Raw genomic sequence first — 6,087 nt, forward strand, 5'->3', positions numbered from 1 at the left:
GAACTCACCACAGCTATTCATCTGCTGATGTAAGCATGTAGTACTAGCTTCATTTTCCAACCCTGCATAAAAATGTCACAACTTAAGTCAGAAAACCAGAGAGAAGCAAAAGGCAGGGTATATGGAGATCTACATTTACCCTAATATCACCTCCAGTAGTGCTTCTCAAACTTTAAAGTGCGTAGGAATCACCGAAAGAACTTGTGAAAATTCACATTTTGGGGAACTCTATAATCATCTGTCAAATACTGGAGAAAAGATAAAGTGAAAAAAAGAAAAATAGAAAGAATGAGAAAAGTTCATATGACTTTTTTTGGCTAATTGTAGATAATATTGGAAAGCTCTTAGAAATTTACTAACATTCAACCATGATTTCCATAAAAGCTCTTCAGAGCAGGTAGAAAGGAAAGATTGAAAAATTACACAGAATTCTGAAAACCAGAGGGCAAGAAAATTCAAAAGTAAGTCATTTCCTCTAGAGCAAGACACTAATGGACTTCAACTATTAAAAACATCATCTAAGACTATATCCACTACCGTCACACTCCCATACTCCCAAAAGGGAAAAAAAAAAAAAAAAACCTGCAGGAGTCAAATCCCCAAAAGTCGCAAATGGCAACATTATAGTAGAGGAATCCATGTGGTACCAAAAAAAGAGAGAATGTTATAAGACCAAATATTGATAAGTTATCGGCACATTTTGCCAGGCTTCCTGACTCCAGTCATCTTTAAGAACACTGTGTGAACATGGCCTGATTCACAATAGCAAGAAAGAAAAATTGCAATCTGTTCCTTTTCCCCCTCAAAGGTCATGGCCTACAGTAACGAAACATGGCAAGGAGAAAGAAGGGCAACTCATCTCTGTAAGGAGGTTTGCCACTAAAGCAAAACCACAAATGAACTCAAACTCTTCTCTCCAGTGATGACTAAGGGTGATCAAAACACAAAAGGTGATAGGTAAAGCACTCATATGCTATTGAATTTCACTTACCTAAACTAGTACCTTTCTCTAAAGAATATTGGCACTTTTTTTTTTCCTGAGCACCATGTCAAGGTTGTAAGGGTCTTTAAATTCATGAAGGCACTACTAATAAGTAAAGGATGTACGTTACTTATATACACATGGACTTAGCCTGAATAAAGACATGACAGGCTATGTTTGTCCCCATTTTTTTTGCCCCGTTTGTCCCCATTTTTAATGTATGAACTTAAAGTTCACCCTAGTTGGATAATGAAAACAGAAAACAGAATCAATTATAAGTTGTTCAACTTTGCTTATTGTGAGTAGCTAAAAACATGTACAATCTGGCAAAGTTACACAAAGTCAGAACATACCCATTGCCCTATATTCTCAATGATAGTTACCCCTACCACCATTCCCCACACCCTCTTAGTAAGCCATGCAGACATCATTAATCAAGTAGGTAGGTCATTCTCTGCTAATCCTACTTGCAAAATCAAAGTCTTAAAATTAGCCACAATTAGTTAAAAAAAAAAAAAAGAAACAAATAAAAAAAAAAAACAGGCAGTTTGCTATCCATGGTCATGATGCTAAACCACAGTAGGTGTGTGTAATTTTCCTACACACTTTTCTCCAGCCAACCACTGCAAAGCAAGAAAAAAAATGAATAAGCTAAATGAGGGTTGTATTCTAAAGCCTCCCCAAGATGAGGCACCATGGCAAGAGGCTATGGGCAATCACCTGTGGATGCCAATTCTGAAGGCATGCTGAATTACCTGGATAACCCAGCAACCCCTAGCAACCACAGACACCACCAGAATAGGGCATAATATAGAAATGTTCTATTGAACTCAAGTGCAGAGTTTAATTCTGGTGGTAATATTTAAAAGATACTTATTTTATGCTCATTTACCATACAAATTTGTCAAATGAAGATCTTTAATTACACGGACATGTATATATTGTGTGACAAAAAAAAAAAAAAAACTCAAGTAAAGGTCATAAAGCTACTTCCTTCTTTGGTACCAGCTGCATCATAAAAATGTGCCTGTAATCCCAGTACTTTGAAAAGCCAAGGCAGGCAGATCCCTTGAGCCCATGAGTTTGAAACCAGCCTTGGCAGCATGGCAAAATCCTGATGCTACAAAAATACAAAACTTAGCCAGGAGTGGTGGTACATGCCTGTAGTCCCAGTTATTCAGGAAGCTGAGGTAAGAGGATCATTTGAGCCTGGGAGGTCTAGGCTGCAGTGAGCTGAGGTCAAGCCACTATACTACAGCCTGGGTGAAAGAGTGAGACCCTATCTCAGAAAAAAAAAAAGTGATAGTAGTAAAAATAATAATGATAGTAAACAATGGCTAACACTTATTCAACACACACTATGTACCTGCTTTTTACGAAATGATTCTTCTAATCCTCACAACCCTATGAGGTAGGTAGTACAGCAAAACCATATGAATTAAAAATCACTAATGATTTATAAATTAATAAAGAAATTTTATTTTCTATATACTATTAGAAATTAAATCTAGACTTCCAGTGAAACATGACAAACCAACCACATGAATTTATTTCCTCTACCTCCAAACCACTAAAAAGACATTAAAGGAATATAAATGGTATTAATCTACAAAGAGAGCAGACTACAAAGCCATGAGATTTCAACAAAGTTTATACAGATAAAAACCAGGAAGAAGTGTGATACCTAACCTAGCAGAATGGAGGAAGTTAAAGCCTAAGTACCCAAAAGGGAGAGGCCAAACAACGCACCCCACCAAAACTCTACTAAGTTCAGCACTTGGAAGCACTAGGTATTATAGAAGATGGGAGTGAGGTATAGGGCTGAAATTAGGACTAGAAGTACGTATAAACAGCAACTGGACCCCAGGTCCTCTCCCCAGCTCTCCACAGCCAGCCAACCCCCTACCCTCAACCTCCAATGACAGGAAAAACTTAACCTGAGGGTCGGCAGCCAGAGGAGGACTTGGGGAATAGAACAGGGTGGGCATGAGACTGGCTGAAGATAGAAGGATTAAGTAAAAGCCATCATATAAACCTTGGGGTCCTGATCTCTCAGGACCTAGTTTTCTAGAGAAACTGAATGGCCCCAAAGAGAAGACCTCCACTGAAATTTAGGGGACCCCAAAAGAAAGGGCCAACTCTCTACCTGATGGCCCTTAAAACAACTTATAAACCCTGCTCACACATAAAGACCTATGACATTAGCTTTTTAACACATGACTAACATAAATAGATAATCTCTATCTAAGAAAGGCTTCAGAATGAAAGAGTCCAAAACAAATAAATAGAACACAGCATCATGGTGAGAGACGGGGAAAACCATGCAAGAAACAGGAAAGACGTAAGAAAAAATTCTTAATTTTATCCTCAAGAAGATATGGGGAAACATTTAATCTATAAAATAAAAATAGGTCTTTATGAAATAAAACAGAAAACAGATTACTTAGAAATTAAAATATATATAAAGAAAATTCAACAAAGAGCTGGAGAATAACAAAAAGAACAAAGATAATATAACTTAAGAAACAACTAGAGAGAAAAAGCTTTTTTTTTTTACTTAGAGGAGGTCCAACTCTGGGAGGTCCAACATTCAAATAAAAGAAATTCTAGAAAGACGGAGCAAAGAAAATGGAAGAGAGAAAATTGTCAGAAAGATAATACACACACCAAAAAAACCCAGAACTGACGCAAACAAATCTCTAAATTGAAAGACTCCACCAAGTCAAGTATCTATCAAAATGAATGAATAAAGACCCACATATCATTATGAAACATCAGAAGTAATGAGAAGTTCCTGAAAGCTTACAGAGTGTAAAAACAAATCCCAAGTAAATGAATGGTATCAGAATTCTCACAGAAAAACTAAATGCCGTAAGACAATGAAGTGTTGCCTTTAAAATTCTGAGGTAATGTTATTTTCCAGACTCCAAACTACCAATCAAGAGTAGAGACGTTTTCAGACCTGTAAAGCCTTAAAATCTTTACTTTCCATGCACCTTTTCTTAGGAAGTTACTAGTTGATGAGCTTTGCAAAAACAAAAGGCAGTAAATCAAGAAAGAAAGAAGTCACAAGATCCACAACAGAAGATCTAATGTGAGACTAAAAAACAAAGGGAGATTCAGAATAACTGCTGAGCCATTGAACAGGCCTGGAGGGCAACAGTACAAATGGCAGAAGATGAAGGACTGTGGAAGAAATGTCCCTAAAGGATGACAAAATGATTTTGAAAACTTTTTTAAGTAAAGGGAATTCATAGATTATCTGATGTTTTTCAGCAGTGAAGCCTTGGATAGTCTTTGTGACAGGTACATTAAAAATTAAGCAAATTTGAAAATCAGGCAATACCAACCTCAGGAAAAATAACATTCTAGTAAAAAGGAAATAATGATAGTTAACCGTGTGGTACATCAGAGAACAACATTGATGTCTATCTACTTAACAGAAAGTTTGTTCTAACAAAAAGTTGTGTGAATATAAATCTATTTTGGGAGGGGTGGGAGAAGAAAAATGGGGAGGTGGAGATTTTAAGTAAAGTAAATCCTACCTACCATAAAAGGCATTTGAGAAGTTGTTTCCGAAATTGGTAAGTCAAGAAAAAGTAGTATAACCTTTTCAAACAGGAAGGTAAATATTAACACAAACCACTAACAGTTCCAAGTGTTTGTCTCTGGAGTGCTAAATTGGGGAAGGGAGAACAACACTTTTTCACTATAAACCTTTTAGTTCTATTTGATTTTTTAAACTATGTACATTAATTAGTTTAGTAAAAAGAAAGCAAAAATTAAAAACAAAAAGAAAAAAAACCCCAAATTTCAACTTAAAAATTCAGCATGAATTCCAAGAGAGGACTGGGGAGACAGAAAGACATGAATAGGAAGGCCTGTCTACCAGCTACCTACCATTCATTTACCTACCAGGGTTATTAAAAGAGACGCCTCCTCAAAGAAGCTCCTGCAGCCTACTCTGGCTTTTTTGCAGGCCAGGACGCTCCCTCTGTACCAAGTAGCAAGAGCAAGACTCAAAGGACAGACCTAGAGGTACCTTATTAAATAAAATAACCAGCAGAGTCCAAATTAATGGTATAACAGCAGTCTAATATTAATATTACAATGAATACATTTCCTGAGATCTTGTGATTTTTAAATTTCTAAATGTGATAATGAATACTGAAAAACTACAATTCAAGGGTACCTGTGGAAATGAAGATACTCTCACTCCTGCCTTGGAATTTAAGTTTAAGCAATAGCATCCATTTATGGACTTGTCCTGACTGAAGATAATGCAATAATCCCATATGATGTAACAAAATTCAAATTCAGCTCATTTATAAAAGAATTGTATCAAATCCCTTTAGTCATGGAGGCCTGCGATTCCCATAGAGTAGTGACTAAGCACTTGAAATGAAAAACAATCACGGGTTTTACTTAGAAGATCACTGATACGCTTCCAAGAGAACCTCTAAATTTCTTAATAACTTCTCATGTTTCTCAATAACCCCATGACCTAGACAAATCAAAACAAGGACAACTAATAATTAATAATAATCAATAATATTTCTATAAAGTATAGAACAACTTGACAAGCCAAAATTCTTATAGAATTGTTATTTGGTTCATCTTTTTCTTAAAATGCAGAAAAATCAGGCACAACTGACTTTTTTTCCCTTAAGTTTTATAGGTTTCTTTATGCTAATAATTCACTGGTCAAAACCTGAATATAATTCAAGATATATTTATCCTCCCTCAGAAAAATGATTTTACAAATGTGCTTGGTTCCTAACAATGAGAATAAAAAGTAGCTCTAAGTCATAACAAAAGACATACATAGGGATACCACAAACCTGTTCAAGGACCTGTTTTAAGGGGGAAAAAATGATATGAACCAAATATAATTGCATTTTATTTAAAAAATATTTACAGAAAACTCTTCACAAACCCACCTATTTGGGTAAAGCAATAGAAAATGGATGTGATTATTTTCTGTAAGTTCAAAAGTTTGGTATGGTGTTTTCATTATAAACCTATTATTCAAAAAACTATCAGAAAAAACTCCCAATCAGTAGCACCCTAACCTTATTACTGTGCAAGTTCTTACTACAAAACAA

Source organism: Aotus nancymaae, unplaced genomic scaffold (genome assembly GCF_030222135.1).
Source record: "Aotus nancymaae isolate 86718 unplaced genomic scaffold, 86718_ANA_hifiasm-v0.15.2.pri h1tg000008l, whole genome shotgun sequence".
In the NCBI taxonomy this organism is placed as follows: Eukaryota; Metazoa; Chordata; class Mammalia; order Primates; family Aotidae; genus Aotus; species Aotus nancymaae.